The 15,849-nt window shown below is 37.6% G+C and overlaps 1 long non-coding RNA gene across 1 annotated transcript; it reads left to right on the forward strand.

Annotated features, from left to right (window-relative positions):
• The first annotated feature begins 1,666 nt into the window (after positions 1-1,666).
• Positions 1,667-2,746, forward strand: LOC134741153 (uncharacterized). The gene is made up of 3 exons (XR_010127853.1): positions 1,667-1,757; positions 1,873-2,100; positions 2,584-2,746. It is a non-coding gene; the product is annotated as an uncharacterized LOC134741153 (long non-coding RNA).
• Positions 2,747-15,849: the final 13,103 nt, after the last annotated feature.

Consider the following 15,849-nt stretch of genomic DNA (forward strand, 5'->3'; position numbering starts at 1 on the left):
CCGGGTACCCGATAAGCATAAACTGTTTACCGGAACAAAATAAATTGGCTCTATATTATGAAGATACCATGACAAATGTATTTTGAAGAAACATTCACTCATTGGACCATTTATTGTCTTGAATAAAAGAATAATAAATAAATATATAAAGTAAGTACAACCCCATACTACTAGTTGACAGTTACTCTTAGGTTTGACAAAAAAAAATGTTTTCAAAGACCGACACTTATTTCAAAACCCCAAGGAATAAGTGAAGAGGGTCCCTAGTAAGAACATTCCTAGCGTTATACATATTATTTTAATTATGTTAACTAACCTAGTTTTAATCCTGTTAATCTAAATCTAACCTATTTGTGTCCTAATTTATAGAAATTTGCCCCGTAAAGCAAAAATATCCTAATTTTCCCTTTTCTTAACTGAAGACCCTAAGTAGAAATACCTATAGTAAATAATAAATACTTTAAATAAAACTTATAAATAGGTTTTCTTACATATACCCTATTAGCTAACTCTTTTTCTTTCTGTTTCCAGCATTTCCTGGAGAACTGACATTCCCCCGCAGCATCAACATATCGCCTTCACTGTACATCTACTGACTATTCCCATTTAAGACAGGTATTTTATCTTACTATGTAGATACAAAACTTATTTTATGCTTAAAAACTTATGGCTTACATCTGACACAAATATTTCAAAAAGCCTAAACGGAGAGTTCCCGATGAAAGAGTGAAAAGATGAAAATGTCTTTAGGCTTACATATCCTCCCTATTCTAATTCTGTTTACTAACTAAACTTATTTTCTAGCTTATTCGTGATCTAAACTTATGGAAATACAACCTGTAAAGCAAAGGTTCTCAAAATTAGAATTTAAGTTTTGTTCTATGAAACTTAATATTTCCTGTGGATGTGTTTAATAATTACCTAGGTTAAACTAGTATTCAAATTGATGCTGTACCCCCTCAAATGGATGATTTAAATGTAACCATTAATAAGTTTTCTTTTGTTTCAGGTACTCCAATGAATATTGTCCATATAAAAAAAATTAAGTTGTTAATGAATGTAGGTACACAAATGATGTTTGTTTTATTTTTTAAACCACAAAACCCTCCTTGTTCCATTTCGTCCCTATATTTTACCTATAATTACTTCATACCACCCTACTTAAATAGCAATAAAATAAAATAAAAAAATCGATAGCTTAATCAGCTTGAGATAATTAGCAATGTGGCAGACAGATGGACAGAGTCGCACCATAAAGTCTCCCTTCGCACCCCCTTGGTACGGAACCCTAAAAGATCACATTTGTAAAAATCATCTTAACTACCAAGTTAACGAGATAAACTCAACCCATTCACAGAACATACGCAATGATTGCACTATCCCTGCTACTCCTATCAAAAGACACAAGACCACCCCGCTCGGTCATCTCCCCTCTCCCTCTAAGTTTCATCTAGTTATACTAAATTCATACTACCAACGTAACGAGATAAACGCATAAATGTCATTTTGATGTATTGCTATAATAAAACGAACCTAACTTGTCAATCTTGCGCCTATATTTTTCAAATCAGCCGCCTTCCTCTACTGACAAAGTCGCCGTGTCAGAGTATATCTGTGATATGTACCAATGGTACCAACCATCCGCACGTTTTCTTTCAAAACAAAACATGGACGTTCGCATAAAATGTGAACTGGCGATATGTGATTCCAAGTCAAATAAAACAAATGTTGGGAGTGTGACTAATTTCAAAGAACAAGTTAGTATTATACTTTAGTCCTTAAATATTGTTTTGTTCCAGTAATGCCGCATGAACAATCTTGTGAAAATTATGTACGTTGTGTCAATCTTTCAATGAAAATTCTTGTTTACAGATTGAAATATCACTCACATGAATGTATAAAAGTATTTTGCCGCGAATTATGGATGAAATACAACGACAATTATTGGAAAATGCAGTGTTAGAGGTTAAAATGATTATAAAGCAGAAAATCAAGAAAACACGCCAGTTAAATACTGTCTCCAGTATATGAAGGAAGGCTGCTTTTTATACTGGATACAACCAGAAAAATGGCTTTATATGTTGCAGCGCCTAACGTCAGGTACCTTAAAGTCTAATTCTACTCGATCATATTGATTATGTACTGTACATTCATAAAATACTGATGCCTATGAAAGTGAAATACCAATAAGTCACCTAACGATAAGGAACCCAATGTGAATGTCTCCCCTGTACCCCTAGCTAATTGGAACTTAACTGCTGTAACCTGCACACTACTAGCTATCTATTTGTCAAATGTAGTGTCACATTTGCATTGTTATTAATAAAAAGTTAGGCTTCACCCCCATTCCTTCAGACTACTTGTAATTTTGAAGTGTTTTATACCCCACTGCTCATCATCATCAGTCTAATACACTTCGGTTTTGTGGCTAATGTAATAAGGTTCACCCCCCATTATCTAAACTGAAGTACTCTTACATGACACCGCTAAAAGCTATCCTGTCTTAACTCATCTTAAGTTTTAACCTACTAGTAAATTTCCTATTTAATAAGGCAATCTAATGTGTATATTTTTATTTCTCAGATACAAGATACACTAGCAGTTACAAAAATGAAGGTTGCTCCTAAAAGTCCCTAACGTGACTAAGTGATGAAAGAATATGAAAGATGAAAAATGGGTACCTTCCTGGCAGCAGTATCTCTAAGAACATTACCCTGAACTAAGACTGAAAACTGAAGAAATGTATTTAAAGCCTGTTATTAAATAATGAACTCAAAATTTGTCTTTTTATCTCCAAAAGGTCAGTTATTTTCTCTTAAAAGTCCAAAATATAGTGTACACACTCCGTTTCACGTCAACAAAATGTAGCCAACGGCTACTTTTATATATTTTGAAAAACCATAGTAAGGTAAAATGAATCCTGCATCACGTTACACCAAAATGTACCCCAAGGTACATTTCAGATACTGGTCACGGCTTCCAAAATGTCACCCACCCCAACTATTCCTATTTAAAACTACTCTTATGCTAATCACCTCTTAAGAATTTACCTCTAAAATTTGGCCATGTGATCGTCTAGTCTAGCGTTAGAACCCCTCGAAGTGAACCGCGAAATCCTAGATTCTTTAATGAGTAACAACTATATTTTGGACCCTTATTTTAAGGAATAAATATTTATGGTACTGAAGATATATTTTATTATGACACTTAAGGAATATTTTAACAGTTACAAGAGTAGAAATAGTAGATTGAGTCACAAGGGAGCAAAATGACGTATTTACTGAGAGGGCGTACATCGAATCTTAAACTAAGCGAAGGATTCCACAATTGAATACTGAGCGTAGAGAAGGACTCTAAAATAGAACCCTGAGCGTAACGATGAAAATAATATTACAATTTTGTTAAATCTATTCGTGTAATGTAAATGCCGTTAAAGGCTTACTACATATGACGTTATTTAGATAATTGCAGCATACATGGTTAGTATGAGATTGAAAATGTAGTTGGTAAAATGAGTTTAAAAATGTTTTTGGTGAAGTCCCGCTACGCCTATTAAGCCTTCGGGATAACATACGAAGCAGCACTCCCAGGATAAGCCCATTTACACCCTAGCTTTTTAGGGAAAATTATAATTATACTATCACCTTCTAAACGATGTGTGAGTTCACACGTACTGCTTCGCATGCTCGATGCGGGTCAGAAAGCCTTATCCCAATCCAAAACATCAATCGGGTCACCTATCCTAACATTGTAGCCAGACGGGCTAAGACCAACGCTTCGCAATCCTATGCATTCCTAGATGATCTGATGAAAGAAGCGCCAAGTATCATCAGTCAATCAAAATTACTTCTTTTTTATGTTCAAAAGCTAGGGATACTAATCCCTTTTCCACTTCCCAGAACTGAAAGTATAGACTCTTTCCAGCCCTTCTGATGCACAAACGAAGTACCAAGGTTATTTACTATATCTTATGAGACAGAAATATCAAGTCGAGCATTATTCCACTCTTGACTCCTCCCATTGGACTGCTCTTGCCTGCCAAGGGATCCCTAAAACAAACCATTCTTCTATTCCAGAACGGTATGTATACCTAAACCCAGCTTGATATTTTAGGAATTTATTTTGTATATACCTTGGAGACCAGAATGAAATATTTAGTACCTCGCTTCTACCTCAGAACCCTAGAAATTTTAGCAAAATAAAACCAAATAGTATAAGATTTTATATACAACAATACCTTTTTACGCAGATACATTATAAAATAGGAATATCTAGGCAATTAAACCCCTTGCCTATTACACGTACGCTTTTCAGGATAATGAAGAAAAATATATATGTCAGATTTTTAGATCAAGCATTAAAAGAGACCCTAACTCCTAACAAATGGTGAGTGTGAAGCTACCCTATTCCTAATACAATGGCCTATTCTAGTGTAATCAAAGCACAGATCATACTTACCATAGACCTAGTACTTTGAAAAACACGCAAGTGATTTCCCTAATTAGAGAGCTAATCGTTCAACCGGCCAAGTTGATACATCAAAGCTAAACGGCCTGTGTTTTTAATCCCCTCCAAGGCGGGTTGCACAGAGGCAGGGACAGCACTTGGATAGATTAGGTCCCTATTATGTCTATAAATGGCACATATAAATATATTTAAAATACAAGACCTCCAAATACTGTAGGTTTCAAACGAGCAGAGTTTACACTCAATGGCACGCACGTGATGCCCTCGCTTTAGTCTAACAGTTGGGCATTGGAGACCAGGGAGGGAGAGATATTTCGCTTTCTATGTTGGTAAAGAGAAAGCGCCAAGTACACCCTCATCTTGGTAAAAGAAAGACCTCCTTCCATTTGCCGTTTGTCACCGTTTTGGATAGCAAGTGAAAGGCTAGACTACTGTCTGTCTAGACACTGATCTGGCTTTGAATCATAAGAGAAACAAGTAGGAGTTTTCTGATATTATTTTCAAACAAATAATTTTTATTACTTTATAATTTATGTCATATAGACATTATATTTACATAATCAATCATAACGCAAATATTTGATCAAAACAATTTAATTAGATATTATTTTATGAAGGCATAAAATGATAATAAAATACTCCGCCCGGATGCATTAAGTCCAAACGATATGAGTTCATAGACCCCATTCGTCCGAAAAAATAACACATCTTCTAAACTTAGTCTTGTTGAAGACGTTTGTCCTCAGTAAAACCAAATAATAGATATTGTGGGCAGAGTATTCACTAGACGTTAAACCTTCGTTACAATACTCCTGTTAAAAATTAATAGCAAACGTGGAGGCACTCTGCTCGATAGTATCAAAGTTTATCCATTACGAAAACAAACATAGTTTCCGCAAAGCCAAACAAAGACACAATTTCCAAAGGCTAACTTCATCAGGTCAAAGACTAAGTCTTTGTCCTAAATAAAGTCAAACACTTAGAAAAATGAACAGAGATTTTCCACTCACCAGTAATTTTTTCAATCACTATTAAACCAGAGTCAATTGCCGGTCCGAAGCACAAAGTAAAACTGAAAACTGATCCTTCCCTACTCCCTTTTATATGGTTTCATTTGTCGTCATTTCAATAACACCTGCGGTGCACCTGCGTAATGCCGACATGATTCTCAGAAAGTCTTTAGACGCATTATGGACGCATTATGGTAGCATTATGGTTGCATTACGGTCTCATTATGGTTACATTAGAATTTACCTACCAAATATAAGATTGCAATTTTCATAATATAACTCTTACGTCCTTTAATTTAAGTCTCATTTTTGTTTAATAACATAAGTTGGACAACATGCACCTGTGCGAACACTCGATTTCTCAGAACAAAAAGTCGTAACAACGTGTCTTTCGCGTAACCCTTATTCCCCATACATAAGATATGTTTTTGATTGACCACGATGTAATACCTTAATCAGAGCCATCTATGATCCCTCTTATGCAACCACTTGAACGTGAAACAGCTCGTTGATAATGTTTCGATAGTCAATACTTTTATACGTACATCATAATGCACTGAATTTCTCACTCGGCCCACAGATGGCGTTGTTTTCAAAAGTTGATATTATTTTCTAAGATTTTGTCTAATAGTTTTCTTATTGTTTTTACTTTAATACAATTGTATTTATATTGTAATGTTTTGTCAAAACCCTAGAGAAAGATAAAATCAAATAAATCGACATTAGCCCATATGAATATTATAAAAAAATAACTAATTTTATTTTGAATCTAAGGCTTCTTAGTATTTAATTGCTTTATATTTATGGATAGAGCATATGGCTAGTCACAGCACGCTCTGCACATGGGGCTGTCAGTTTTATCCATATTATGTAGGTGTTTGTTTAGTGTGTTATGTCCTGTTATTAATCCTACTATTTTACGTAGTTGGCTTCTTAGTGTTTTCAGTAATATTTTGGTGAGCTTGTGGTTCAGTTCCGGTAGTTTCTTTGGTTTGCCTGCATGTCTTCATTTCATTTCAGTACTTGTTGTGCAGTTGTCTGTGACTGTGATGTTGTTCTAGCTGGTTGTGTATGTAGTATATTGGTAGAGGCATGATTGGCTCGGGTCCATATGCCGGTGTTTCTGAACCTTTCCTGGCCAGTTCATCCGCTGCTGCATCGTTTCCTCTTGATCCACTATGCCCCTTTATCCATTGTACTGTTACTTTGTTGCCTTCCTTGCTCACTTCAGTGAGGCTCCGATGACATTCAAGTATAAGCTCTGAAGTAAGTTTGTCGCTGAACAAAGCAACAGTAGCCTTTTGGCAATGCCGGAGGATGGTGGGAAAAAGATGGGGACTTGCCCCTCACATTATACTGTGGCTGTACAAAATGGTAATAATGCCAATGATCAGCTACGGCGCGGTGGTATGGTGGCCCCGCACCCAGCTAACTACAGTAATAGACAAACTAAATAAAACACAAAGACTAGCATGTGTGGCTGCAACGGGCTGCATGAGAACTACTCCGACTGCGGCTCTAGAAATAATGCTAGGACTCCTGCCACTACACATATACATACAGAAAGAAGCGGCTGCCACAGCTTTTCGTTTGAAAAATCTAAACCTATGGACATCTTTCGGCTCATCGCACAAAAAGATCTATGAAAATACGATCATAAAACTGCCCATGCTGGAAGCGCCCATCGACAAAATACCAAAAACTATGATCTTCTGGAAAGATTACGCCATATCGTTACCAGAAGATCCGAAAGAAGGACTAAACCAAATAAACCTAAGAATATTCACAGATGGCTCAAAGACAAACGAAGGGACAGGGTGTGGTGTCTTCTCAGAGGACCTGAACATACACATCACAAAGTCCCTTGGTGAACACAATACGGTATTCCAAGCTGAATGTTTAGGAATAATAGAAGCTTGCAATGCTATTACAAGACGACAAGTGAAACACGAAACCATACTAATACTGTCAGACAGTAAATCGGTACTACAAGCGCTATGCAGCGACAAACTTACTTCAGAGCTTATACTTGAATGTCATCGAAGCCTCACTGAAGTGAGCAAAGAAGGCAACAAAGTAACAGTACAATGGATAAAGGGGCATAGTGGATTAAGAGGAAACGATGCAGCGGATGAACTGGCCAGGAAAGGTTCAGAAACACCGGCATATGGACCCGAGCCAATCATGCCCCTACCAATATCCTACATACACAACCAGCTAGAACAACATCACAGACAACTGCACAACAAGTACTGGAATGAAATGAAGACATGCAGGCAAACCAAAGAAATTCTACCGGAACTGAACCACAAACTTACCAAAATATTACTGAAAACACCAAGAAGCCAACTACGTAAAATAGTAGGATTAATAACAGGACATAACACACTAAACAAACACCTACATATTATGGGTAAAACGGACAGCCCCATGTGCAGAGCGTGCATGGCAGAAGAAGAAACAACAAAACATATTCTCCTAGACTGTAAACAGGTAGAAGTATATAGGAGCAAATACCTAGGGAATCCATGCACACTAAAGGAAGCAACTAGCAACCTGAAGACCTTGCTAGGCTTCGTGGAGGAGCTGGGGTGGTTAGAGTAGCGCTACCTCGTTTCACGCAAAATAGGCACATTGGATGTCGAGTTGCGGAAAATGCCCAGCAAAACTAACTAACTAAGTTTGTCGCTGCATAGCGTTTGTAGAATACCTAATTTCGTAAGTAGCTGTCGGTATAGCCACATACAAAACTGGACGTAGTTGCGTTACACAGTGAAATAGCAATTCTTACATTGCAGCGACTGCATGTAAGTTCTGCTAGGTCTACAACTAGTTAGATTCCGCTAGCTAGGGTTGATCCATTAATTACGTCACACGAATTTCGAGGTTTTTTGACCCCCCCCCCTCCTTGTCACACTTGGTCACATTTGGCATACCCCTCCCCCCTGGGGTGACGTCACATTTTTTCAATGAAATCGGCAAATAGAATTAAGTATTATTAATATTTTCAAAATATTTTTGACAAAAGAAATATTAGTAAAGAAAATTAAACGAGTATCGTTCCAAAAACTAGTTATTTAACTGTACAGCGAATAAAATCCGAGCGCATTGGAAAAATACTAGTTTTGCTTTGGACAGACAGCTGGAGAGTCTAGAATGCTTTATAAGTCCGTCTTTTGAACGATTTATTTTGTTAAGTGAAATAAAAATTAAATAAATAATATTACATCAAAATAAACGTCAATGATGGTGTCAGCGATGTCGGGAAGTAATATTGTTAGTATGGTAATTGGTAAACGTGTATTGTTTAAGTTAAAATCAACGAATTTTTGTTCCTTTCCGACGTCACTACGCACGGTCACACGCGTTACTCCCGAGCATAGGTATTCAAATAAGGCGCTCGAAGACGCTCGCCTCAACGTAACAGAAGCGTTTCGTTACGGTCACAGCAAAAGCAGGTAAACGCAGCTGCCTTCTAAGTTATCGCTATCGATTTTTCTGTAGGGTTGCCTAATCAAAATGGTCGCCCGGTATTTCAGGTGAAAAAACCTGTACGCGGAAATATGTGGAGGTCGAGGATTGCCGGTTCCCGTGTCAAGTGTCACGGACACCGGCCAGGGCGCGCCGAGGGCGCACGACCCGCCATTGTGCGACAGCACGACGAGACGAATCGCGACGCAGGCTTCTTGACCCACGTAAATGCGGTCACGAAATCATTTTATTCCAAATCTTTCTTCGACACCGGCTCGCCCGACTGCCAAAAACTCGCTCGATTTATTCCCACGACTCACAAAAATGCCAGTGAGAAATTAGAGATTGAGACCAGCCTGCTTTTCCATGATTATCTAACCAAAGCTTGAAGAGTATCTACATAAATAATGTACAGTCTAGGCAAGCAAACCGTTTGTATACCTAACTAAATTAATTTTCTAAATCCAAATATGAAGGGAGGGACCATTACGTACAACTAGTACAAGTAAGTAAGTAACAATTAATATTTAACCCTTAAAATTGCATGATTTTTTCTTTTTGGCCGAAATAAATATATGTGTCACGTAGTTAGCTGATTTTGGGAAAAATAGTAAAAAAATTATAACATCGATTTTTACTGCAAAATCAGCGCTAGAAGTTGCATAGTCTAGATCATATTTATTATGTAAATATATATTTTTCAGTAAGAGATATATGAAAAATCTTACTACCATCAGAAAAGTACACTAAATATTTGTGATATACCTATGATAGAGTTTTTAAATATAAAACAATTACAAACCCCGGAAAAATACGCCAAAAATCACATACGAGTACCTACAAAAAATTATCAACTTCTGGGTTTTTCCAAGTTCTCCGACATTTCGTCTTAAAACAAATGTAATTTTTATAAATTAAAATACTGCGTAAATTTAAGTAAAAAATCGGAAAATTGATTAATGTTGAAAGTTGACAGTCTTAAAAATAAGTATCAATCACCTTCAAATTTATTTTTTTCTTAGGAGAATGTTATGATGGGAATTTCCATCGCCATGCAAAGAAGGGTTAAATTTGGTGTGTGACCTTTTCTTGTGGTAAGACGAAAAATAGTGCTAAATAATTTTGCATCTTGAATATCTCACTACGCTCGTGATTCCTCTGTAAACTACTCGCACTCCTTCGTTTTCTCGGGATTAAATCTAGCACTCGCGTTAAATTCAAATTAAAACTTAGAAGTGCATCAAGATGTAAATATGTACTGTACCTATGTGTACTGTTAAATCGTACAAACGAACACGTGGGTAGGCAGGAGAAGGTGCTCAAATAAAGATATCGTTAAAATCGCTTTGGAACCAAACACACTAAAATAATTGAACAATTATTATAGGTCACTTTCTTTCCGGATCGAATTCATTACTTTTTATGACTCCGAACTTCAACAATGAGTCAATCATATGGATCAGTTAAAATATTCATAGCTTCGGAGTGGAGGCGTAATCGATTTCAACTCTGACGCGTCGCGTCGGTGCTGCGCCGGCAGATGAAAGCGCGTGATACGACACCTAATACGAACGATTGTACTGCGTGAAATGTGTTGCGTCTCATTCCTATCTGCTTAACCGCATCATATCAGTAGATTGCTGTTAAAATATGCAAAACCAATTGAATACGCCTCTCCGTTGCGTGGTAACTGTAGTAAGGGTGACGGAACCGCGACCAAAATTGTGACTGGAAAAAACGGTTTCGACGCAAAATGTGTCGACACAGTACTAACGGCTACCAAAAATGGTAGAAAGGGGAAATTCCAAAAAAATGTGTGTGTCCACTTTCCACATTTTTGGACTGTCGTTTTCGTTAGTAGATAAGTATATACAATATATGTATATGACTTACAGTTTATAAGTTATAGAGACCTATACTTAGAATTAACGCAAACCAAAATATTTAATCGCCGTCGACTGGACAGAAACGGCTTGGGACAGAGTAGCATGGCAGTCTTTGGTGTCAGAGGCCAAGATCCACTTCGGGTCGTCGCGCCACAGCAGTAAGTAAGTAAAATATTTAATAAAAAGTTCCCTAGTTCCAAGTCCATACCAAAAAGGTACAAAAGGAACCCTTATGGTGCGACTCTGTCTATCCGTCCGTTCGTCTGTCATATTGCTAAATATCTGGAGAACTACTTAAGCTATCGATTTGAAATTTGGAACAGTCATGAAGAACGCTAACCCAAACACATTTAAAGTATACTTTTTAAATTTATTTTATTAACTATGGAAAATGCCCAATATGAAGAGGGGGCAAATTCTCAGTCAAGTGGGGTGGGGTATCATTTCAAAGAGGTGAAATTGTACATTTCAAAACAATTTTTTGTAATTTTTTTATTGTAAAAAAAAAAAACAGATTTATGAATGAAAACATTACATACACAACACACATTACATAACATTAACATTATCATAAGTATTACAGGAAAAATATAATCACACCTCTTATCTTGATAACTTTTGTTTAATTATCAAACAAACATTTCAAAATTTTATTTGAACCATTGCAAGTGTTTATTATGCTTGAAATTTCTTTAAGATTACACTAACTTCTTTCAAATAAAACAAACATTGTTAAATTCGGTTCACATGGTAAAGTATTATCCCTGAAAAACCATTATTCATTATACATACAGCTCGCGCAAATTAGTTAGCAAATTTGCCAAAAAATAGTTTCATGTTTATAGTATATGTATATCGATCCAGACAAATGGCTCAAAAATATGTGAACGCGACTTTATTGTCTAAGCCCTAAGGAGTCCGTGTACACATATTTTTGAAACTTTGGGAATGTATATATATTTATGCCCTTGACTGTACATAATTCGGTTTTCGCTTATTTACAGTAATTTAACCGATTGTTAGGGTTCCGTACCGAAAGGGTAAAAATGGGACCCTATTACTAAGACTCCGCTGTCTGTCTGTCCGTCTGTCACCAGGCTGTATCTCTTGAACCGTGATAGCTAGACAGTTGAAATTTTTCACAGATGATGTATTTCTGTTGCCACTATAACACAAATACTAAAAACAGAATAATATAAATATTTAAGTAGGGCTCCCATACAACAAACGTGATTTTTTTGCCGTTTTTGCGTAATGGTGCGGAACCCTTCGTGCGCGAGTCCGACTCGCACTTGTCCTTGTTGTTTTTGTATAATTAGGTAGGCCTATTTTATTTAGATTATCATCATAAAGGCTTGTATAAAAATCTGTCATTAACTTCTCATTTTGGTGACGTTAGTCAAGAAATGTAGTCATGTAACATTGAAACAGAGCGTAAATCAACCTAATAGCGATAAATCGACAAAATACAAATTGAAACAATAAATGGTTCCATTCGAGTCGTTTATTTCCGTTTGCGTATTAGCATAGCAGACTACAAAAAAGCTAGTTGTAGATGCAACACATGCGGAATGAATCGTCCAAGAAGCTCCCCCGTAATTGTTGCGCATCAATCTCCAGTCTCCGTTGCAAAAACAAAGCATTTGTTATTGAAGATATTATCATTCGATAACCTAAACTGCTAACGTGATTTATACTGACGATTCGATCGGTACATTAGGTATACAGTACGAATGCATGAAAGTTCAACGACGAGTTTGCTTAAGTTATTCAGGACGGATGAGTCTAATAGGGGATATTACTGCAATGTTCTGCCACCAGAGTGCAGCACTAGCCTATTTAGTAAACCATAGAGTAACTTATACATACTGTACCTTTAACAGGTTTTTGACAAGTTTTCAGAGATAATAAAATATGACATTGACGCATCAAGGCGGTTTGTTTACAGAGGACCTACCGGGAAACGTGAATCCGAAATTTCGCTATCTGCCTCTTTATTGCTCGAATATGCAAGAGTGACAGAGATGTTAGATAACCAAATTTCGATTTTCTTGTTTCGCGATAGATCCTCAGATTGTGGTGTGTGGCGCCACCTACGCAGTTCCGCGTAATATTCCCCATTTTCCTATGTACCATCGCCCGCACTGTTAGGTAACTGTCCATCGGTAAACTTTATTACAAAAGGCATAAGGGTCCACCGATGGACAGTTAACAGTGTTGCTGTTTGTACATAAACATCGTCTGGGGCGCTGCCACTGCCACGCACGGGTAAAACTTACGGCTAAATTCGAACAATGCTTATATTATAACGCAGCGTACTACGTAGGCGAACAACACGCGAACGCGAAGCGATGCGGCGCGGGGTGAATTATTCATTTCCTTTTGTACCTATAGAAGTATTAGAAGTGCCCTATGTCGGCGATCTCGTTGGGAACGCGAACGCCGTGGGCCCGCCGGGCCGCGCCGCGCTGCTTCGCTTCGCGTTCGCGAGTTGTTCGCTTAGGTAAGACGCAGCGTAAGATGTCACAGCGATACGATACCGAGATGACATTTCTTCAACCAAAAACGTACGATATCGTATCGCTGTGACATCTTATAAGCATTGTTCGAAATGGGCCATTACATTCAGATGGCGAATGCAGCAGCATATCTGTTGTAACGTTACTGCTACAGCGTTTACGCGGGCGATGTAATAAAATGGGTTGAACTTTCTAATCGCGACAGCAATGCGGCAACGACGGCGACGCAATTGACAGCGACCGACTGCGACAGTCCGCAGTCGCCATCCAAATGTAACCTTAAGGTGTAGTCGATAAAAGGAACAGAAGTCATATTTTCATAAAGTTAAGGGGCCCACTGACTATCAGTCCGCCGGACGATATCGGCCTGTCACTTGGAGGATATAACCAACGGAGACGCCTTGTCTGTAATTTGCTGTACAAAAAAGTCTGCCAATTTTTGCGGGGGAGGGGAACGTCAAATGTATTTTTTAAATTTAACATCAAAATAGCCATGGCAGATAAACGTTAGTCCATACATTGTGTATGACCATTGGCCGATTATTTTCGACAGAGGGGAACGCCTGTTAATGACTACTCCGTTTGGTTATATCCTCTAAGGCCTGTCAGTTGTTCGGAACTGTCAAATTTTTGTTCTAACTGATAGGCCGATGTCGACCGGCGGACTGATAGTCAGTGGGCCCGCTTTTTTTGCCTATTCGTGGCTTTACTCCTCGCTAAATTTTGCAAGGTGGATTCTGCCAATGTCGAGGTGTAGACTTTTGACTTGTGAGACGAGAATGTTCGGTTAAATTTTGATCTTGTGGAAGGGTAGGCTACTACTACTACTACCTACCTACCTACCTACTACTAGGAACCTACAACAAACAGACAAAGACAGATATTGTAGCTATAGCGGTTAGCAAAATGAAACTGCACTTTATGCAGAAAGCAAGCCGCTTTGCCCAGTGATACTAGGGACCAATCTGAATGATTTCATCCGAGGAAACACAAATTTCATCCACTAGAATTCAAGATGGCGGACCTTTTCCAAAATGGCGGCTGCAAAATTTAAAAAAATTGTAGACACAAAACGGGTGCATCGATTTTAGTGATTGATATATCAATCAATTCGTATTGACACCTGTAATTGGAAAAAAAATATACCATTTAAGAAATTAAAGGTGGCGGCCGAATATTAAGAAAATTATGTTTTTTTTTTCTTTTTTTTTCCTTCTACTGAAAATAACAACTAAATGTTCTATAGTATGGTCACATATTCTTTAATTTAAATGAAACCTGATAATATTAGCTACAAAATAAAATAAAAAACTTGACAATCCGTTGAGTAGTTTTTTAACTATACGCATTACCAAAAGCGCGTAACTCCCGTCCGAAACGGCCCCCTCGCGTCTAAACTGACAACTTTGATATTTCTTTATATTTAAAGGTAAAAAAAGAAAATAATACATATTTACTTTATTTATTGAGCTATAAATAAATGTATTGCCGCTTATTATTTGTGACGTTCCACGAAAAAGGAACCTTATGGAGGCTGGCGCTTACGTCGCATAGCACCGCGATAGTATTGGAGCGGCGTTAATAATAGCTTAAGCGCCAACCGCCATAAGGTACCTTTACCCGTGGGACGTCACATTTACTCCTCTTTATCATCTTCGTCCGATGTGGTTGAACTGTAAAAAAAAGTAAATTCATATGAAATCAGAAAAAAATATACCTACCTAATAGAATTAAATTGAATATATAGAAATGCACTACGCCAAACTGTCCCGCCCCTCCATTACTATTTCAATGTCTGTAGCATTGAGGTTTCATGAAGAACCTGAAAGTTTGAAATAAGCAACGGAGTACATCAAGGGTCAATATTAAGCCCGTTATTATTTAACGTCACCATAGATTACCTAACAAGGGCTCACCAAAAAGCAGTGCCATGGAACATATTATATGCTGATGACGTCGCCCTAATATCAGACAATGTCGAAGACCCCAAAATCATCTAAACATTTGGACTAAATCTTTAGAGGAAAATGGTTTGAGAGTAAGCCGTAAGAAAACAGAAAACATGTCATGTTTGTTTGACGGTACAACAGATCCGAACTCAATCAAGCTCTACATAAATGATGTCCCACTGCCTACAGTGAAAGAATTTGAATACTTAGGGTCGATAATCAGCAACGACGGTAAAATTGATAGAGACGTAACTCATAGAACCACAGTAGGCTGGATGAAGTGAAGGCAGTTGACCGGTGTTGTGTGATAACAGAATGCCTTGAAAAATAAAGGGTAAATTATATAAAACCGCAGTGCGACCCGCCATACTTTATGAAACCGAATGCAGGGCATCAACAAAACAACACGTTCAAAAACTGCATATAACAGAGATGCGTATACTTCGCTGGTCAGCTGGAGTCACCCGGAGGGATAGCCGTAACGAATACGTGAGAGGCAGTTTTAAAATCGCTCCTATTGAAGAAAAGCTGAAGGAAAAGCGACTAC

This window comes from Cydia strobilella, chromosome 4 (genome assembly GCF_947568885.1).
Source record: "Cydia strobilella chromosome 4, ilCydStro3.1, whole genome shotgun sequence".
Taxonomy (NCBI): domain Eukaryota; kingdom Metazoa; phylum Arthropoda; class Insecta; order Lepidoptera; family Tortricidae; genus Cydia; species Cydia strobilella.